The 22,776-nt window shown below is 49.7% G+C and overlaps 1 pseudogene; it reads right to left on the reverse strand.

Moving 5' to 3' along the window:
• Positions 1-1,270: 1,270 nt before the first annotated feature.
• On the reverse strand, positions 1,271-1,969 carry LOC142430844 (obg-like ATPase 1 pseudogene; annotated as a pseudogene).
• Between the last annotated feature and the right edge of the window lie 20,807 nt (positions 1,970-22,776).

A 22,776-nucleotide genomic window follows, 5' to 3' on the forward strand; every position in this document is an offset into this window, starting at 1 on the left:
GAAGGGACGCTGCGGTGCAGAGCGAAGGTGTGTTAGGCCGGGTTGACTAGAGAAACCAGTCCAGGGACACCCATAGGTGTAAGGAACAGCTTTATATCAAGAAAACGTCCCAGCCCAGCCCGGTCCAACTCAAGTCCATATGTCCAATGCTGGTCCATAAGTCCAAGAACAGTCCCTAAGTCCCTCTGCCAACTCCCGAAGCCTCATGCTCTGATGCAGAATGCAGGAACATCACTGGCTGGTGGTGCCAAGTCCCTTGAATCCAAGGGCTCTGTCATCTCTCTAAGTGACTTGATAGCAGGAAGGTGACACAGAGAGAGGGGCAGGTTCCCAGGACCCTCCTTATGAGGAGATCATGCTCAGGCTATGATCTGATTGGCAGGCTGGACTCCACCCCTATATTTCAAGTTGACATGGAATTACATAACTACCATGGATGGAATCCTGGCTCAAACCTCAGCAGCCAGACCCCATGCTCACACCATGGCATAGAGCAGGGAGGGGCGAGGCCATGGGCTCTGGGCCCAGACTGCCAGAGCTGAAAGCTGATGTCACCACCCAACGGCTGTGTGGCATCAAATCAGTTGGTTCCTTAACATGGCTGTGCCTTGGCTGCCTCATCTGTAAAGTGGGGGTGATTTGGGTACCGACTTCATAGGGTTGTTGTGAGGTATGTCAGTGGATGCCCATAAAACACTTAGCCTCTCTCCAGGCATAGAGAAAGCGCTCTCCAAACCAAACACATTGTCAAGTCAATTCTGACTCATAGCGACCCGAGAGGATCGTGTCGAAAGGCCCCCTCACGGGTTTCCGAGACTGTCAATCTTTCTTTTTTTGGGGGGTTTTGTCAAATGTTTTATTGAGTGTAGACATCTGAAGTACTATAAAATATGCATTATCTGGAGAGTCAAACCGGAGCAAGCCACCTTGTGCTGACTGTCAAATGTGTCAGGCTCGGCGTACATGATGGAGATGAATGGAGTATCGTGAGAGTAGTATGGTTCCTGGAAAGCGTCTACAATTCAGGGTAGGGTCTTAATCACGTGAAAGGGAAGGCTGTTCCCATTTTGCGAGCCTGCATTTCACTGGAGGGACCCAGGATTTTAGCTTTAAGATAACTAAAAATATTCTGGTTTATAGAAGACTTCCATGCCCCTCCCCCAACTTTATTTCTCCCTCTAATTTTCCAGAAATTTTAATTAAAAAAACAAACAAAGAAAAACTGTAAGCCTTTCGGAAATTGTGTGTTTATCTGAGCTATTGCTAAAGTTCATTTCTCCTTCGGTTGCTGAGGTACATTGAATCTGAAGAAGATAATGTCTCCATCTTCAACGATGTAATTCCTGCCCTGTTGACGGTACTTCCCAGCAGCCTTCGCTGCATTTTCAGAACCTTCTTTAAAATCTTCGGATTTCATCACTTCGCCCTAATGAATCCCTGTTCAAAATCCGTGCGAATCTTTCCTGCAGCCTGAGGCACCTTCGCCCCTTTCCTGACGGCCCAGCCACTCACTTCATCTGGACCTGCGGTGAAAAAGTGTTTGAGTCGGAGCGCTGCAAACCCAGCCTTGCTGGTCTTGGGCAAAGCGCTTTGAGTCATGTTCGCTTCCAGATACTTCTGTCTCTCCTCAGCCCTCAATCCCTGCACCCTGAGTTCCAGGGCCCCACGAAAAGGAGTGGCCAAGGCACCTGGTCATGCTTGTCCACCCACTCTTTAATTTTTATCAACCGTCTGTTTTTCTTCCTAATGCAGTCTTTTTCCAAAAGAGTAACCGAGGAGACCATTGGTTTTGAGGTCAGGAATAAGTGTTTATTCAGCACTTCGATCTCGTTGTCGTTCCAATCATGATAGAAGCAAACAGTTTCTACCCAGGATTTGACTTGGCACCTATGTCATAGTCAGGCTTTAGTTTTTTATCTCCTCCGCTCACAGCCACCTTTTCCAGTGTATCTATAGCGGGCCCAAACATTTCCTCATCTTTGAGCTGAAGCTCTTCATGGATGATCTCTATATCTCGAACGGGATCCACACTTTCTTCGACATGTGTGATATCATCATCTTCAAAAGCACGTGTTAGCTGGAAGATTCCATCACAGGAATAAAAAAGGTACTTCCCAGCCCCCAGCAATAGCGACCACATTTAGAAAGGCGGGACTTTTGCTCGCTGGTTTGTGGTACTGGCAAAGAAAATCAAACCTGTCATCAGGCACAGGCTCTCTGCTCCCATTAGGATCAATAGTGCAGAATGGAGAATTTTCTGCTGAAGCCTGACTGTTGGTTAATACATTTGGCAATCCGACAATCCCAATTTTCAGGAAGGTTCCAAATCTTCCAAGGATTAGGAATGGTTTAATTCCATCACATCCCTTTGCGGGGGGTGGGGGGCATCCATGCTCTGGGAGACCAGCACTCAAGACTGTTGATCTTTATGGGAACTGAAAGCCTCCCCTTTCTTACCTGTGGACCAGCCAGTGGTTTCAAACTACTGACCTTGCAGTTAGTAGCCCGACGAGTAACCAACTCTGCCACCAGGGCTCCCTCTAGTAATTATATTACTAGGGTCTCCAAGTGGGCAAACAGTTAATGTGCGGGGCTGCTAATCAAAAGGTCGGAGGTTTGAGTCCACCCAGAGGCACCTCAGAAGAAAGGCCAGGTGATTGACACCTCTGATCCAGCCTCTGAAAACCCTTTGAAGCACAGGTTGACTTGGAAACCCATGGAATTAGCGTGGGTCTTTGTTGACTTGGCAGCAACTCCTCTTGTTGCTACGTGGATGAATAATCTTTAAAGAGAGCGAGCCTTCACCCAGGAGACTGAGTGCCCAGTTCAGAGGGTCACTGGGACTGGTCCCCGGTGGGGGGCTCAGGGGAGGGAGAGCCCAGAGATACATTGGTAGAATGACAGGTACAGCATACATGGTGAAGTCAATGCTGGCAGGCTTTGGTTCATGCAACTCTCTGATAGGACAGAAATTGCTTACTTCTGGGTGGAAATCTGGAAGGGCTTCATGTAAGAGGCAGTGTCTGACTTAGACCTTGCTAAAACCCCCGCACCATGTAGGTAGCTGAGGGGGAGACAAGTTAGGCAGAGTCAAGGAGCCCTGCTTTGAGGCCGGAGGGTTATGGGGTCAGTGCTGGAGCTGAGGGGAAGAAAGATTGAGGAGAGCCAGAGTAGGGAGTGCTTTCTCTGAGCCGTGGTCTGCCTGGTAGGTGCACAAGGTGCTTATGACAAAGCCCTACAGCCTGGGCAATGCTCCCCCACACCATCTACCTCTGTTCAGGACTCATAGCCTAGTGGGCTGCACTGCTTGGCCTGGGAACACTGGTGCCCCCTGCCCACGCAGACCTCAAGAGGGAAAGAGGTCTCTTTACTCAGACTTGATAGCCCTGCCAGGTCTCTGTGCTGAACAAAGGCAGCATGGACTGCTCCGGTGGCTGGGGGCGGGGCGGGGTGGGGCAGGGGGCTACCCAGCCCTTTATGACCAGGGAGAGAAGATTTGCCTGGGGGAGCCAAAGCCCCTTCCAGTCCCTCTTGGAAGTCACTTAGGCTTGTTGGAAAGGGTCTGCGTGAGGGCGGTTTGCCCTTAAAAACAGGACGGAGACCAGGTGCTGGAAAGAATTCTGATGACGCCATCCATGGCTCCTCCTGCTGCCGTCCTGAGTTCTGCAACTCGATCTGCCACCCAGGTTTCAGGAATGATGGGAAGGCGGCCAGCAGACAGCAGCCATTGCGAGTCAGAAAACCCTCTTTCTAGAACACCGGTATTTACGTAAGTGGGCCAGGTGCTCCTAACGCACAAGGAGGCAGGGACCCCATCCGGCTCTAAGCTGATGCTGGGCTCTCTTCTGAAACTTTTCAGTCCACTAGGAGCTCCTCAGCTGCTTCCACTTCCTTGCTGAGACCCTGGGGCTCTTCCTTCGGTTCAAAGATCCCGATTTAAGGCTTTAATCCACTCTAGGATGCCTGTCTGCCCAAGAGCCCCAGGCCACGCACAAGTGGATGACTGGCTCTGCTGACCTATCCTCCCCTGACTGCCTCACGTCCCACTGCTCAGTGTGATTGGAAAAGCTGGTGACATAGTGGCTAAGCTGTCCATTGCTGATTGAGAGGTTGTTGGTTCAAACTCACCCAAGAGCTCCACAGAAGAACGCTTTAGTGATCGCCTTCATAAAGGTCCCAGCTCTCCCCTGTCACCTGATACCAGTACCAATCAGAAACGACTCAATGGCCCAAGGGCAGGAGGAAGCCTCCTCCCGCTCCCTCCTAAATCATCCCTCCCACCTTGCCATGGTGGCCAGAAGATTGGGGCGCCCACCATCAGATCCCAAACTCCAGTTTTGAAGGCTGTGATTCCCAAAGGCTCCTCTTCCAGGGGAGGCACCCATGCTGGAGAGAGGGCAGGGCTACAGTGGAGGCAGGTGGCCAGCAAAGGAGCCAGGTCGGGGGTGGGGGAGGGCTGGGGCCTCTTGCAAAGTAGAGAAAGAGAGGTCTGTAGAAGCGGGTTTTCAAATCGGGCAAGATGAGGGGCGGTAAGAAGAAAGAATGGGGAGTGAGAAGGGAACAGGAAGGGAGGGATGGAGAAATGAGGGAGAGAGAGCTAAGGAAAGGCAGTGGCCTGGGCACAAGGCAGAGGCTAGAAGGTAAGGAAGAGGAATAAGAAGGAGGGGGAAGAAGGACAGGGAGGAGAGAGAGGAGAAGGGAGAGGGAAGAGAGGAGAAGAGGGGAGAACATGGCAAGGGCCAGTCTTGGGACCCCAGCCGGCCCTCTCTGTCCTGGGGTTCCACTGTGCCTCCTGTGAGGTCCTGGCCAGAAGCAATTCTCCCCTGCCTGGTGGTGTAGTGGGACCTCAAGTGCAGCAGTTGGAAACCACCAGCCACCCCAAGGGGGAAAGATGAGACTTTCTACTCCCATAATGAAGTCCACAGGTGCGATTCTACCCCATCCTATAGGGTGCTATGAGTCAGCATCAACTCAGTGGCCGTGAGTGAGCGGAGGGTGACCCTCAGGTTCCTGGGCTGCAATGAGTCTTTCCATGCGGGGCAAAGAAGAGGGAGAGGAGGATGGGCCATGTCTGTCCTTCATGGAGATGTGCTCTCGGTCCTTGCTGCTGTTAGGTGTTGTCCAATCAGTTCTGGCTCATAGCAACTCTATGTACAACAGAAGGATACACCATCTGGCCCCACTCCATCCCCACGAGGGATCTAATGCCTGAGCTCAGTGTCGTAGCCACCATGCCAGTCCACCTGGCCACGGGGCAGCCAGTCCACCTGGCCATGGGGCTACCTCTTTCTCACATCCTCAGTCCTCTTTTGTGAGCCTCCCAAGCGGAGGGCCTTCTCTTGTGGCCCCGGTCTCTGCCAATGTGTGGGTGCTCCTCACGAGGTCTGCAGTAGCTGACCATGTTCCCCTGCTGTCTGAGATAAGGATTTCAGGGGCTAATGCCTCTGAGGGGAACAGCTTGTTTCCCCTTCCTAGTCTGTTCTCAGTCTGGAAGCTGGGCCGAGCGAGACCCATTCACTTCGGCGACCCGGTTGACACTTGAAATACTGGTGACATCGTTTCCAGCATCACAGCAACCCACAAGCCACCCCAGTCCAACAGCCTGGCCAGTGTCGGTGTGACGCTGGAGAGAAATCGAAGTCTGTGGCTTTAAAGGGGACCGGGCGGCCAGAGAGAATGGAGACAGACCACAGGGCCATTTGTCTGAGAGGCTCTGGGTGCTGATTTGGAATCATGTTACGGAGGACGTTTCCTGACACCATGAGAAGCAGCAGCATGCCTGGAAAATGTTGCCCAAAGTCCAAACCGCTCCAAAGGTCAGCTCGTGAAAAACTAACCTGGTGGGAGCCTCAGGTCCCCAGGCATGAGTGTGCAAGAGTTGGCACATGTGAGACCAGATCGGTTCAGTAAAAATGTCTGCTGGCTTTGATCCCCCTTTCCCTGTAAAATGTTATTTCTGCTCTCGGCCCCTCAAATTCCTAGACGGGCAAATCCGTCTGGGCTGCTGATGGAATTTAAAAAGCATAGTCTTTTAAAACCACACTCGGGGAAAACGGGTTCCCAGAAATGTCTGGGCCTCAAGGAGAAGCCATCCCCCTGACTCACAAGTGCTTCCCAAACTCGCTTTCCTCCCTGAACCTCAATGGTGTCACTTACCCAGTGGACCGGCTTCTGACACCGCTAGAGAGACTAGAAAGCCATACCAATCACACCTGGCCAGACCCAGCCGCTGCTCCTGAGCAGATTCACCAGCTCCCTGGGGAATGAAGGGCCCCAGAGGGCTGAGGGTGGGCCTTCCTCCAGGCAGCTGCTCCCCTGGGAGCTGGGCACGCTGTCAGCCTCTGCTCTCGGGAAGGGACAGCAGCCTGTGGTATTCTACCTGTGCTAAGCTTTGGAATTCTAACTGTCATTCTCATCAAAGCTGTGCTGGTGCTCAGTTTGAAAACAGTACCATAAAATTGGTAACAAAACGAGCCCATCCCCACCCGCAAGGCAGACACATTCCAGGACACTGAAGGGTGGTCCTCCGTGGGAAAGGCACCCTGGGGCCCAGCGTTTGCAACGGTCCCCCACCCTCCACCGGGAGTTGGGGCAGGCTGCCTCTCCACAGCTCTGCACCCCTGGACACCCTGGGGCAGTTCTGCTTTGTCCTTGGGGGTCGTTATGGATCGGAGTGGACTCCTTGGCAGTGGGTTTTGTTTGTTTTGTTTTTTATCAGCCTGCACATTTCTGACAAGCTGCTAATTCTCGTTCTTGATTTTCCCGTTCTAAAGAGTGCTGCTTATGCGTTGGCATCGGCTCGGTGGCACTGAGGTGGTTTCCTTTCCGGCTTTGTTTTTTCCTTTTGGTCCAGCACAACACCCCCAAGAGGGTGGCGTTCAAGAACAGAATGCATTTTCTCACACATACACAACTTCCCAAATGCCCATGCTTTCAATGTAGTTTTATCAATTTTCAGTGGTCTATATTCACTATTGACATGATCCTGATTATATAAATATTATTGACATGATTATATAAATATTATTCCTAGCTGAGTCACCTAGCATGCTATGATTACATTTCATTTCATGTGAACAAATTTTGAGGGATTTCATGTTCTATTTTGCTTTCTTTTTAGGAATCAGTAGTTGCCTTCCCCCTTCCATATGCTTCATTTCTCTGACCTTTTATTAATCCAGCCCCCAATGTTCTTATTTTTTCACAATGATGGGGGCTAACTAAGTAAATCAATAACTCACTCATTACCATTGAGTGGAGTTTGACTCATAGCAACCCTTTTGTGGGCAGGGGAGAACTGCCCATGTGGATTTCCAAGACTATAACCCTTTATGAGAGTAGAAAGCCCCATCTTTCTTCTGAGGAGCAGCTGGTGGTTTAGAACTGCTGACCTTGTGGTGAATAGCCCAATGCCCAGCCATTTGGAATATCCAGTTGGATGGCAGTAAGTTGAAGAAAGTGACCATGTCACCACCAGTCCGGATCAGGAAACAGTAAGGATAACATCACTGGTCCTCAGCAGCGCCTCTCCTCAGCCAGCCACCAAGTCTCTCCCTGGTCCTGGTCTCTCAGCTGCGTGGTCCCTTGGCCTTCACCTCCATGGGTCAGGAAACCCGCCTGCTTGTCTCTCTGTCTCACAGCCCCAAAGTGTCCAGTCAGATAAGGAGATGATAGATCCCGCCTCCTCTCAGCGCTATTCCCGAGTTTCCATGCCCCAGTCTCCGTGCCTCTGGTCTTGTTCCTTCTGGTGTTCTGCTCTTTCAGCCATGACCATCTGACTGCAGACAGTGAGCCTGATGCTCTTTCAGTGGTCCCGCAGCCGCACACTTTCGGCCGTAACTATAAACATGTCTCCTTTGGATGAATTACAGCAAGTAACCCTGGGCTCCTCTTTCCTTTTGGACTGTTCTGTTCTCCTGCTCCAGTCTGCACAGGGTACTCTCAAAATCTGTTGTCAGGCCGTCATCCTGAGTGAGGGCAAGAACAATCGGCGCAAGCAAGCTTGCGCACCACTCACTTCTTAAACAGATTCTAATCTGGGGGGGTGGGTAGCCTACTAGCAGGGTGCTTCACAGAAGAAATGGAAAGTGGGGTTGAAAAGGGAGGAGGTAAGAGTCTGTGTGTTAGGCTGGGCTGTCTGGAGACACAAAACCAGTGATGCTCATCTGTGGGTGAAAAGGCACTTCATAGCAAGAAGTCATTTTATATCAAGGAAGCAGCCAGGCCAAGCCAACTCAAGTCCATGGGCCTGATGCCAGCCAGGGTCCACCTGAGACTCACATAGCTGCAGGCCAATTGAGGTAGTTAGTTTATTGTGCCACCCTGGCCGATAAACACAGGTGGGGTTAATTGAAGGGCCATGTATTGCTGAGGGCCACAATTCTGTCCACACACAGGGTACATGTCCTAGCAGTCAGTCAGTGATTATTTGATTTCCTGCCCGATGCTTCCGCGGGCATTGCTTTTAGATACAAGTACAACAAAATCTTGACATCTTCAATATTTCCCCTGCTTATCATGATATTGCTTATTGGCCCCGTTATGAAGATGTTTGCTTCCTCTATGTTGAGGTACAATCCACCCTGAAGACTATGTGATTTTTACTTTCATCAGTAAGTACGTCAAGCCTTCTTTACTTTCCGGAAGCTAGGTTGGGGCATCTACATATTTCAGCTGTTAACAAGTCTTCCTCCATTCCAGAAGCCACGTTGTGTTAGTCGGGGTTCTCCAGAGAAACAAAACCAGGACACTTATGGTTACATATGGAGAGATAGATAGATAGACAGACAGACAGACAGACAGGTTTATACAGCAAGAGGAATGCAATAGCTACTTAGTCCACACAGCAGTACAGAGGGTTCAGTCCAACTTATTCGTGGGACAGTTAACAGACTGAAGGTCCTTCTAACTCATGCCAGCTGCCGGTGCCAGGTCAAGGAAGCAGACAGTGGCCAGTGGGAGGTGTGGAGTCTGCCCACAGGCAAGACACGCAGAGTGCCCCGCAGGCAGCAGACGGGACAAGGTGGGGAGGCAAGAGCAGGAAGAAGAGGTGCCAGGGTATAGAGAAGCCAGTAGCACAGCTGCAGTATAGGGAAGCAGGTCCCAGCAGAGCCTCGAGATGTAGCAATGCACGGACAGAGACACAGTCCACCACGATCCATGGGAGCCGCAGCCCACAGGTAACGCAGAGCAGCTGACTCAGGCAGCGCTGAGTCTGACCGCCAGGGAGAGAAATGAGAGGGAGGCCAACCTCAGAGAGCCCTTTAGTGCGGGTGCCCTCCAGTCAAGCTGTGTCCTATTGTCAGGCTAAATCCTGCCCACATATTCCTACAGGAGTCATGTTGGCACACACAAGAAAACTAACCCGCACGCACATTCTGCTTCATACAGTCCAGCTTCTCAAGTTATTTGCTTAGTGTACAGGCTGAACGCGTCTGGTGAAGGGACACAGTCGTGATGCACCCCTTTCCTGATTTGAAATGATGCAGGATGCCCTTGTTCTGTTCCAGTCTCTTGGTTTGTGTCAAGTTCCACATGAGCCCAATTTAGTGTCCTGGAATCCATTCCTTGCAGTGTTATCCACAATTGATTATGATCCAAACAGTAAATCCTTCGCATTCAATGAAACCCAAGTAAACACCTTTCTGGTGTTCTCTGCTTTCATCCATCACCCATCTGACAGCAGCAACGACATCCTTCATTCTGTGTGCTCCTCTGAACCCGACTTGAACATCTGGCAAGTTCTCTGTCCATGTGCGGCTGCTGCCATTTTTGAATGATCTTCAGCCAAATTTCTACTTGCCTGTGATATTAGTGATATTGTTTATTAATTTCCAAATTCTATTGGATCACTTTTCTTTGGAATGAGCATAAATATGTATCCACTTCCAGTCAGTTGGCCAGACAAATGCCTTCCAAATTTATTGACATAGATAAGCGAGAGCTTCCAGTGTTGTACCTTCGCAAATTATATCTCATCAACTCCCGGAGCTTTGTTTTCTGCCAATGCCTTCGGGGCAGTTTGAACTTCTTCCTTCGGTTCCATCCGTTTTGAATCTTTTCTCTTTTGCTAAGAGAGAGCCTCCTCTATTTGTTCTTTCAGTTTTCAGCAAGAGGGTCTCTGTCTGCTGTGGAAGAGGCCAAGCAACCAGGGACCACAGAGGGAGATTCAAGGAAGGGAGTTTATCACCGACGGCAGTGGGAGGATGGAATCTCACTCAATGAAGTGGTGTGTGCAAGACACGGGGGTGGGGGTGGGGTGTTGTCTTACACGCTGCTGGAGCTCCAGACCCTAAAAGGGTGCATTTCCGTTACCTAATGGAGGACTTTCACCTTCAGCGGGTCTGCTCACCCTCCTTGAGGCTTTTGCGGCAGGAGCTTCAGGCTTGGTCTAACTTGAGGCGGCATGACGAGAATCAGCAGCAGCTCAAAGCTGATGCCTGTGAGATGGAGGTCAAACAAGCCTCCTCTCTCCAACTTTTTTCCAATTCTGACCCCAACTGCTCCTCCCGTGCGCTCTATACTCCTCTGCTGCGTTCAGCAATCACACACACACATGCAACGACAACAACAACAACAATTTGTTGTGATGGCCAGAACTCACAGACCCTACGCAGAATCGTGCATCTTAGTAGGGAAGTAACAGGCTACAATTCAGCATCAGAACTAGGATGTAACTAACAAGGACAACTCAGGAGGCATGAGAGAATCCAATCCGATAGCTTCCGACTGAGCCTCTCAGTTTCTGTCCCGCTTAGACAAGTGTCCCAGTTGTTGAGCTCTGCCAACAAATGTCCCGAGGCACCCCTACTCCACCAGCAAGCTTCCTGCAAAAGGTGTTCAGTTCTCTTGCTTCATGGGTTCGCAAGCCTACTCAGCTGCCTCACTCCATGGGCCAGGAAGCCCGCCTGCAGTTCCCTCATGCTGGTCTCCTGGTTCTTACTGCTCACACTGCCCCCATCATCTTGCCCCATCATGTGCTGTCTCTACCATCCTCAGGGCCACTGCTCTCTGTCCCCGCAGAGCCGAGACCCAAGACCTGAGATCCAAAGGACAGGTCCACTTCAGGTTCTTTTTGTGATGGTGAGATTGTCATTGTATAAGCTGACGCCTCCCCCAAGGCAACAAACTGACCAATCCCCTCCATAGGCCACTGTCACCTGATATGCATAGTACTTAACCCATCCCCACAAGTATTCTACACACCTTATTTGCATAAGAAACTGTCTATTTCCTGCCAGGGTTTTACACACTTTATTTGCATACTAAATTGTCTAATCCTTTTGCAAGATAATGGCTCAGTCACATGTAAAGAGAGGCCCCCCCACCCCTGTGCACCTGCAAAGCTACCCATCCACATTCAGGCCTGGACCATGCCAGTTCCTTCCTTCCCTGTGTCTCTCTCCTTGTGCCTATCATCCACCCCTGGGGCTTCTTAACATCTGTCTTCTCCCTCTGTGTGCCTCTGGGTCAATTCTGCTCTTTTCAGAACTCAGAAGTAAATAGGTCTACAACTTGCCTTCGTCTGGTGTGAATTCATTCACATAAAAGAAAATCCCAGTCCACCTACAGGATCCTAGTTGTGGGCACCAACATGTATTGTGGGACATCAACATGTATTGCTGAGGGCCACAATGCTGTCCACACACAGGGCACATGTCCTAGCAGTCAGTCAGTGACTATTGGGTGGAAACAATGAATCTTCAAGGAGCCTCAGAGCCTCCCTAAGGAGGCGTACAGTAAAGCTGTTCTCCTCAGAGAATGGACAGGTGCAGGCGTCCAACCCTTTCCCAGAGCAGGGGGCGTGCGCTCCGCTGCCTGGTGCCTCCTCTGCCCCAGAGGCACTGCCTCTGCCTCCTCTCCTCAGTAAGCTGCAACACTCCCAGCGGCATGGGAGGGAAATGGTCTCCAACCTGCTTCTCTTTAGTCCCTGCAAAAGGCCCTGAGGAGGGGTAGCTCCTCCCCACTCCCGCCCCGCCACTTCCCACCTTCCCGCCCACAACCCATCTTATGACTCAGAGTAAGACGGAATTCTGAGAAAAATGAACCCCCTCAGGACTCGCGTCCTCTTGACTATTCCACAGGAGCCCAAAATAAACACGACTGAATCCCTGCACACGGAGCCTCACACATGTCGGCCTGCGGGGCACTCCACGCTCACGTCTGTGGTTATGAGAAGCTGCTATGAAGGGCCACCTGGGTCCACTCCAGGGGTGATCCTCCTCTCTCCCGACTCGCCTGGGGCAGAGAGCTGGCCAGGATGCCAAGGTCAGGGTCAAGGTCAGCACCCAGGCTCTGAGGGAGATGTCTCTGCTGGCTTTGGGCTCCCCACATGCTCTGACTCCAGGCCCTGGGGGATGCTATGAAATCACCTCTGGCCAAGATGCTTTTAGGCAACTCCCCTCCATCGTGTCCTCTGCTTGACTCACAGCGCCCGTGATTTGGCCCCCAGGGAGCAGGAGTGGGGAGCACTGCAAACAACCTGGCATTCAGGAGCGAAAGGAGGTCAGGCCTACCGAGTCATGTGATGGGCTGATGGGGTCATGTGAAGCCAGTGTGAACATACTTTTTGAGACAGGCTGGTTGCAGTTTAAATCCCTGCCCTCTGCAATTCTCTAGCTGCGTGAGACCTGGGGCAGCTCATAAACCTTGCTGAGTCTCCCTCTTCTTAGCTGTAAATGGGGAGTCGCAGCCCCTAACTCTTGGGAAGTTCCTAGGCTTAAAGAGGCTAATGGACTGCAAAACAGACAGGTGCTGGTCTATAAACCGTGTTTTTACTGGTCTGCCGGCAGGTCAAAATAGAAATCTAGGGTAAATGTTGAGAAATGTTTCAAGCACTTAGCGAGCATCTGATCAGTAGACTCATCTCACGGAGCAGCCGAGAGGCCCCAAATAACCGCTGGGTTGGTCTGAAAGCACATTGAACCATGAAACCGTGCCTCATCCTCACCGCCCTAGTTAGGCGTGTACCACTGTAAGAATCTAGCCACCCCAATGAGCAGCGACTGTTCCCATCAGGATGCGGGAATTCAAGGGGGATATTAAGTTGAGATGGACCCCATTCCTTGCAAATCCATCTGTGCAGGCCACTTTGTCCCGGATGGAATCATTGTCAGCTGCCATTATGTCAGCTCCCAGCTCACGGCAACTCTACGCACCATGGAAACGTGGCCTCATTCTTTGCAGTCCCAGGGTGGGATTCACAGGGCTTTCGTGGGGTGATTTTCAGAAGCACACCACCAGCCTTTTCTTCCTAGTCTCAGTCTAGAAGCACCGTTGGAACTGTGTTGGCTGGGAATCGAACTGGGGTCCTTTCATGGAAGGTAAAAAACTGACCATCGCATCCCCAAAGCCTCTCAACTTCCTCATCTATAGAAGGAGGCCCAAAGCACACGTCTCACGTGCTTCATAAGAAGGGCTCAAGTGCACAGCCACTGCCGAGCATGGCACACACTCCGGCTGCTGTCACAGTGACGCTGACTCACAGGCTCTATGGACCGAGCGGACTGCCTCACAGGGTGTCCAAGGCTCAACTCTACAAAGCAGATGGCCACATTGTTCTCCATGGGGCAGCTGGCGAGCCCAGTGGCCAACCTTTCGGTTGATAACCGAGTAATTAACCACTGCCCACCCAGGCTCCTTGTGCCGCAGTAAGGGCTCATTAAACCAAGACTATGTCAAGGTCACAAAAAGCCCCCACGCACATCAAAAGCCAAAATAATTTTATCTCAAAGCGCCATAACTATAAGATATCTTAGCATTTAAAAAACACAGGAGACCTACAAAAAATAAATAAATAAAAGGGCAATGCTGAGCCCAATGGAATCCATCACCAAGGGTGGAATTTTCAGCCGTCGTGGGACAGGTCTCTGGGAAGAGCCATTTCCTGTTCCCAGAGTCACTCTCTGTTTCATCTGACTGTGAGCCCTGGCCCCAGAGTACTTGAATGCAGCCAGCCTGACTCTGAAGATTCTTCACCAACTTCAAAAAGGTGATGGGGGCCGATCTCCATACTCACGGTGTGAGCAACTGTCTCTGGGGTGAAGCCACCCAGGCACGCCAGACATCGGCTCCACGGACTGCTGCCTAGGTATTTGGGCAGCGAGAACAAGACCTCCAAACCACCCAGGCACGCTGCTGTCATGATGTAGTCACCAGACGTCATTATAACCTTTGACATCATCTCGGTGAACTGATGGGAACACTGAGGCCTGGAGAATGGACCACATCCACTCATCTCTCCACCTATCCACCCATCTATCCGTCCATCCATCCATCCATCCATCCATCCATCCATCCATCCATCCATCAATCCACCCATCCATCCATGACTTCATTCATTCACTAAATAATCACTTGAGGAACATCTTCTCTGGACCAGATACCATCCAGTTGAAGTAAAAACAAAGAATGTGATTCCATCATAAAACTCTTAACTGCTGATAGATCAGGGGTTCTTATGGGGCTGATGAGACTGTTCTGGAAACAGATAGTGATTCTAATAAAAACCACTGATGTGTGCCTGTTAAATCGTGAATAGTATGCTATTATGTCAACACTGCCCCATTTTTTAATGCTCAAAATTGCTATCTGTTCCAGTGGTCTGGACATGTCCAGAGTCTCTTCCAGGCAGCTACATCTTCCAGTGGAGGCAGGGTGGCCTCATGAAGGACACCTGCCACTCTGCCCTTCAATCTGACTCCCCACCAGCTGTCATTTCTTCCAGTTCAAGCTTTGCCTCTTCCTCAGCTTGGGTCATTCTCTTGTTGTCACCCCGTCATCTATTCCCCAACATCTGTGCCCTGCAAGTTAACCCTAGGGGTGGCATCTCCCAAGTTCCTTTGCTGGCTGGGCAAACTAGCAGAAGTCCCCAGTGGGTGACTGGAAGGTGGGAAGCAAGAGGCCAGCGCACTTCATCCCCTCCTGCCTCTGCCTCAGTGCTCCATCTCTGGCACTAGCTGCTTCCTGCACAGCTCCTGCTGGGCACCCTCTGCACATGCCCAGCTCCCAGAGACCCCATTAACATCTTGCCTTCCTGGTCCCTCAGCCATGCGGATTGTAACACCTTCCCACTGGGCAGCTCACTGTCCTGTAAACTCATCCACACTCTGTAAGGACTCCCTCATTGAAGTCCTTGCTGAGGTTGGTCCAGCAAAGGGCGAGTTTCATTTCCCACCAGAACACGGCCTGACCCAGGCCCGGGCCCTGGGAATCGGATGTCTGTCCCCATGACCATCACTGCACCTTCTTCCTGGAGTCCTGAAGCCCCTGCCATTAGATTCTCAATCAGCCCGAGCCCATCCTAGACAAAATGGAAGCCTTTGACTGGAGAGCAGTGGTGTGGGTGTGGGTGTGGGTGTGCGCTCTGAGGACAGAGCCTGACTAGGGGTGAGGGTGGGACCAGCAGGCATCTGGAAGCAGAGTCTTCTAATTAGGAGCAGCAGAAGAGAGGAGCAGCAAGATTGGTAAAGGTGGAGGTGAGTACCTGATGGAAAGTGAGAAAGGCAGGTGGCCAGGAGATGAAACCGGCCAGTGTGGGAGGCCTGGGCTGTTCTAGGTTCCCTGAGTGTGGGTTTTATTCTAGATTGGGCTCAGCAGGTCTGTGGTCTGAGGCCTCTGCCAAACCCATATGAGGCAGCTTCAAAAGTCCTTGGAAAAATAGAATGAAAAAGTCATGGGCTTGTTTATGAAATTTTTTGGAGCCCTCCCTTTGATTCAATAAAATTATAGTGTCCAGCTCATTCCCACCACTGGGCCTTTGCCCAGGTTATTTGAGGGGAAAAGATCTTTGCAGATGTAATTAAGGGAAGGGTCTTGGGCTGAGATCAACCTGGATTAGGCAGGTAGACCCTGAATCAAATGACAGGTGTCCTTATTAAAGGGGCTACCAAGGGGGGAAGGCCACATGAAGGTGAAGCCTTCAAGTCGTAGGTCTGGGGCACCTGCGATGGCTGGGGATGGGGCATGAGGCCCTGGCCCTGTCACCACAGAGCAGGGCCGAGTGGAGAGCTCAGTCCCTCCGCCAGGAGCCCGGGAGGAAGCTGGAGTCAGAGCCTGTGTGGAATGTTTCCAGGAGCTCCAGCATGTTTTCTCAGATGCGCACTTGAGTCTCAGTTGTTTGCTAAATGCTTTCCTGAGCCCAGGCTTGTTTTCTCAGATGCTCTCTGCTACCAGCAGCTCTGTGGCCTCTCCGAGTGGGAAGCCTCCTGATCTGGGCTGTGGAAGAGGGTGCTTGTTGCTATTATGAGCAAACACTGCATAAGCAACCGACTCACGTGTGTGTCCAGGACCACATGACCCGAGGCCCAAGGGGCTCCGGCCATGGGGCAGGGGAGGGGCACTTGGAATGTCACATGGGGGGGGTACCATCATAGGCAGAAATTGGGGAGAGTAATTGCTCAGGGCAATGAGCCTAAGGCATGAGGTCATGACCTCTGAGTGAAGCAGAGCTAGGACGCCAGCCTCATGGTTGAGTCACACTTGGAGCTTCTCGGGGTGACATAGTCCCCTCGGGCTGATAGGCTGAGCTGCTCCAGGGCCAGCTGCTGAGGTCAGTGGGTGTTTCCAGATACAAAAGAGTGTGCACTTCGGATGGACAGTCGGACATAAAGGAAGGACCCAGTGGGATGGGGTCAGGACTTGGGGTTTAAACCTCACCACTAACCTCCGGGGTGACCTGGGACTAGGTGACCCCTCTCTGGGGCCCTCATTGTCTGAGTCCTGGGGCACTCGACCTACCACTGAGGGGGCTTTGCCAGGCTCAGAGTCAGGAGCTCTATCACTTCTTCCTTCACAGCCTCATACCTGGGCAGGAGCCTGCGCTGCATTAACGGACCACAGAATACACCTCCAATACCTCCCTCTCTTGCTTACACATGCCACTTCACACCTGAAGATTCAGCAGCAACCAAAGAACTGGTTTCCGCAAGTGAAACTTCATGCCCGAAGGCCGATGCTCTGTGTTCCGTTAAAACCCAAGTGCCCCCGGACAGAGACAACTCCAGCCAGTAGTAGCTGCTGTGTACACTTGAGTGAGAACTGAGTAACAGGGCCTGTGCAAATATTCCAACTGATGGGAATAGACTTGGATAAAAGGGAGGAAGGAACACATGGGAATAGGAGCATGGCAACCACATGGGTAAAAGGAAATGCTTACATATCACCCAGCCTGTGCCAGACCTGTTGTAGGTGTATTTGAAGTGACCAGCCGCTCCATGGGAGAAAGACGAGGCTTTGTATTCCCATAAAGAGTCACAGTCTCTGGAATTGCGCGATGCTCACCTTCCTGACAGGATCGCTGAAGACAAAGTGGGTGCATAAGCAAATGTGGTGAAGAAGGCTGATGGCACCCGGTTATCAAACGGTATAGCATCTAGGGTCTTAAAGGCTTGAAGGTAAACAAGTGGCCATCTAGCTGAGAATCAACAAAGCCCACATGCCAGCCTGTGTGATCACAAGGTGTCGCTAGGATCAGGTATCAGGCATCAAAGACCCAGAACAAAAAATCATATCAATGTGAATGAGGGGGAGTGCAGAGTGGAGACTCAAAGCCTATCTGTAGGCAACTGGACATCCCCTTGCAGAAGGGTCATGGGGAGGAGATGAGCCATTCAGGGTCCAGTGTAGCAATGATGAAACATACAACTTTCCGCTAGTTCTTTTTTTTTTTTAAATCATTTTATTTGGGGCACATAAAACTTTTATCACCATTGTGTCAAGTACATTTGTACATTTGTTGCCATCAGCATTCTCAAAACATTCACTTTCTACTTGAGCCCTTGGTATCAGCTCCTCCTTTCCCCCCTTCCACCCCACCCTCACCCTCAACAACCCTTGATAATTTATAATTTATTATTATTTTTTATGTCTTACACTGTCCGAAATCTCCCTTCACCCACTTTTCTGTTGTCTGTCTCCCAGGGAGGGGGTTATATGTAGATCCTTGTGATTGGTTCCCCCTTTCTACCCCACTTTCCCCTTATTCTATTGGTATCGCTACTCTCATTATTGGTCCTGAGGGATGTATCTGCCCTGCATTCCCTGGGTTTCCCGTTCCTATCTGCACCAGTGTACATCCTCTGGTCTAGCCGGATTTGTAAGTTAGAATTGAGATCATGATAGTGGTGGGGGTGGTGCAGGGGGAGGAAGCATTAAAGAACTAGAGGAAAGCTGTATGTTTCATCGGTGCTATAGTACTCCCTGACTGGCTTGTCTCCTCCTCGCAATTCTTCTGTGAGGGGATGTCCAGTTGCCTAGAGATGGACTTTGGGTCTCCACTCCGGACTCCCACTCATTAACAATGATATGGATTTTATTCTTTGATGCCTGATACCTGATCCTATCGACACCTCATGATCACACAGGCTGGTGTGCTTCTTCCCTGTGGGCTTTGTTGCTTCTCAGCTAGGTGGCCACTTGTTTATCTTCAAGCCTTTAAGACCCCAGATGCTGTATCTTTTAATAACCGGACACCATCAGCTTTCTTACCACATTTGTTTATGCATCCACTTTGTCTTCAGTGATTGTGTCGGGAAGGTGAGCATCCTGGAATGCCAGTTTAATAGAACAAAGTGTTCTTGCATTTTTCCCTCTTGTTCTTTAATGCTTCCTCCCCTCTACTATCATGATCCCAATTCTACCTTACAAATCTGGCAAGACCAGAGGATGTACTCTGGTACAGATCAGACCTGGAAACACAGGGAATCCAGGACAGATAAACCCCTCAGGCCAATAATGAGAGTAGTGATACCAGGAGGATAGGGTGAATGTGGGGCAGAAAAGGGGAACCAATCACAAGGACCTACATATAAACCCTTCCTAGGAGGTAGACAACAGAAAATTGGGTGAAGGAAGACATTGGACAGTGTAAGATATGACAAAATAATAATAATCAGTTGTAAATTATTAAGGGTTCGTGAAGGAAGGAGGGAGGGGGAAAATGAGGATCTGATACCAAGGGCTCAAGTAGAAAGAAAATATTTTGAGAATGATGATGGCAACAAATGTACAAATGTGCTTGACACAATGGATGGATGAATGGATTGTGATAAGACTTGTACGAGCCCCCAATAAAATGATTTTTAAAACTATATCAATGTGAATGAGGGGGAGAGTAGAGTGGAGACCCCAAACCCATCTGTAGACAATTGGACATCCCCTCACAGAGGGTCACAAAGAAGAGAGGAGACAGTCAGGGTAAAGTATAACACCAACAAAACATACCACTTTCCTCTAGTTCTTTAATGCTTCTTCCCCGCAACTATCATGACCCCAATTCTACCTTACGAATCTGGCTAGACCAGAGCATGTACACTGGTATAGATCAGAGCTGGAAATATAGGAAATCCAGGGCAGATAAACCCCCCAGGACCAATAATGAAAGTAGCAATACCAGGAGGGTAGGGGGAAAGTGGGAGGTGAAAAGGGGAACCATTAACAGTGATGGACATATAACTGCCTCCCAGGGGAACAAACAACAGAAAAGAGGGTGAAGGGAGACATCAGTCAATAAGACATGAAAAAAATATAAAGTATCAAAGATTCACGAGGGAGGGAGGAGAAAATGAGGTGCTGATATCAAGGGCTCAAGTAGAAAGAAAATGTTTTGAGAATGATGATGACAACAAATGTACAAATGTGCTTGACACAATGGATGGATGGTCTGTGATAAGAGCTGTAATAGCCCCAATAAAATGATTTAAAAAATAATTGTCTTATTCTCTGACAGTTTGCATCGATGACAATGTTGTTGCTGTCAGATGCCATCAGGTTGGCACCTACACACAACAGAACAACCCTTTTGTGACCCTATACACAACAGAAGGAAACATTGCATGGTCCTGCACCATCCTCACAACTGTCCCTGTGCCTGAGCCCATTGTTGCAGCCACTGTGTCAATCCATCTCATTGAGGGCCTCTCTCTGTTTCCATGGCCCTCCACTCTACCAAGTATGCCATCCTTCTGTAGTGACTGGTCTCTGCTGACAACATGTCCTAAGCATGTAAGATGAAGTCTTGCCATCCTGGCTTCATAGAAACACTCTGGCTATCCTGATTCCAAAATAGATTTGTTTGTCCTTTGGGCAGTCCATCATACTTTTGATATAGTCTATTTTTAAAAAAAACCCTACTTTCCAGCTATTTTGTGCATCAACAGCTTTAATTTGGCAGTAACAAACATCAAGTTGAAGCTGAGAACACTGTTGGCTGTAGTGTTTAGAGCTATATATATCAACCTGGCGGGCCCATGATCTTCAGTGGATTGACAGGGAACGATGCGCGTTGGCAGTTAGGGGACGGTCCAATAATCCTCCACTTTGTGACCTGATTTTGTCATCCTCCATTTTCAAATTTTGCCAATTTTTACACAGTGACCTGATCTTCGAAATGTAAGCATATCAACAAGTGAGGCATGTGTGAGGTTGTGTGTGTGTGTGGGGGGGGAATTCAAATATTTGTGGGGAAATTCCATCATTTTAAAGTTCCATTTTCTACTAATTTTTAAAGTTCCCTCGTGTGTGTGTGTGTGTGTGTGTGTGTGTACTTGTGTGTATTCTCCCCAGCGGTGCTGTGGTTTCGCTGCTTATTGCAAGGTCAGCAGTTCAAATTTACCAGTTGCTCCAGGGAAGAAAAATGAGGTTGTAGGCTCCCATAAAGATTTGCAGCTTCTGAAACACCCTTTATAGGGTTTGTGTGAATGGAACTCACTTCACTGGGGAGTGGTTATTAGATATGGTGTCTTTAAAAAGACACACACACAAAATAGTTTATACATTGATCATTTGACAAAAAGGTTGGGGCCAGCGGCTTTCAGAAATCTAACCCTCTATTTCTCCTAGGAGCAAGAGTTCAGTGCATGAATAATGTCTTTGGTCTGAGGAAACTCAGTGGAGGCTTAATCCACATGAGGACCCCACAAGTAGACGTTCACTGTCATTCATGGCCTCTCATCATCTAAGTGCTCAAAAATTCAAGCTCCAATACAATTCCCCGCTCTGATCTTGGATTTCATCATGTATAATTCTTGGATCACTCAGGTTGATGTGCTTCCTTCTTGTGGGCCTACTTGATACTTCATCTAGATGGCTTTCTATCTGAAGGCACACTTTTAAGACCCCAGACACTATTCCTGCTGATACCTGGGCACCGTCTGCTCTCCTCACCACACCTTGCTGTAGCACCCATATCTTTAGTGATCCCTTCATCAGGGCAAGTACTGAGCATGGCCACACTTTGTGTTCATCTGGGGACTTTAGAGAAACAAACCCACAGAAATGTATGTATAAGAGAGAGCTTTATATAAAGGTTAAGTGCACATCAAGAAAACATCCCAACTCAGTGCTGCCCAAGCCCACAAGTCCAACATTAACCCATATGTCCGACACCAATCCACAAAGTCCTCCTCCATCTCACAAAATACACTATGATGCCGACTGCAGGAGGAAAGCCGAGTCAGTGAATGTGTAAGCATCTCAGCACTGGCAGGGGTCTCCACACGGCTGCTCCAGCACCCAGGGCTGCATCAGGGTAGGTCCATGCAGCTTCTCCTTGGGGATGTCTCACAGGAAGTGAGCCTTGCCAGCTGAAGCAGGGAACTGGCTAAGGCAGCTGCATCCTGGTCCGACCATCAGAAAGGAGGAGACCCAAGAACTAGACTGGCGAGGCTCAAGGAGCCATTTATCTCTCCACCCTTCAATTAACCCCACATGTATTTATCGGCCAGGTTGGCACAATAAACCAACTATCTCGCACCTTAAGAATGGTCTGTTCCTAGACTAGGGCTTACAGCCAAATGAGAGCTCAAAATATGTTCATACATCCAAGATTTATACATGTCCCTGTTTTACTTCATTGGCAGCAGCACCAGAGTTTTGAGAGATAAGATAATATAAGTAACCACCACTGGGGCCTCTGCTAATTCTAATAATAGCATCATTAAACCAGCCATGATATAGGATTTAAAACATTTTAAATTTAAAGATTTTTTTAAATTCCTGAAACCAGGGAGATATTCGTACGTGGGAAACCTCCCTAGATTAAAATACATGGGATGCTCACACATCAAAAACCTTCAGTGACGGGATCCTCTTTAAGAACACATTGAGGACCGGGCCCAGGGCACACAGTCCATCAGCCCTCGTTCAGAATGGCAGAACAACGTCTGAAGAACCAAGACAGCTTCCAATAAGCCCCCAAGATATGAAAGTGGCAACTACCTGGCAGTTTTATGTTGCCTGTTATTCGGTAACCTCAAAAGCAAGAAATATGGCTGGACATACACCCCAAAAGAAGTAAAAACCAGAACATGAACAGACATTTGCCCTCTCATGCTCCTCGCAGCACATTGCCCAAGAGCAAGAAGCTGGGAGCAGTAGAAGAGCAGGTGGAGAAGCCGGAGCACACACACCATGGAACACTGCATCCTGAAAAACAGTGACGAAACCGCGAAGCACCGCATGGCAGGGATGCACCAGGAATCCTCTATGCCGAGTTAAGTCAGTCAATCACGAGATGACAGATACTGTCTGAGCCCACTACTGCAAAGCAAACACCGAGACAAAGGCAGGCTTCTATCACCAGGCATCTAACCTCCTCTTCTAGCTTCCTAGGCAGTGAGAGAGAGTGCCTGCCTAGTGCTCAGGAGCCATCTACCACCCCATTATTTGTACATCTTAAAACCCACTTGGACAGGGGAGGCCACATCTCAACGAAGTCAGTTTCCCATGAAGTGGGAAGAGGAAGAAAACCAACTAGCTCCTGCCATATGACGCTGGTCT

This window comes from Tenrec ecaudatus, chromosome 17, assembly GCF_050624435.1.
Source record: "Tenrec ecaudatus isolate mTenEca1 chromosome 17, mTenEca1.hap1, whole genome shotgun sequence".
NCBI classification, from domain to species: domain Eukaryota; kingdom Metazoa; phylum Chordata; class Mammalia; order Afrosoricida; family Tenrecidae; genus Tenrec; species Tenrec ecaudatus.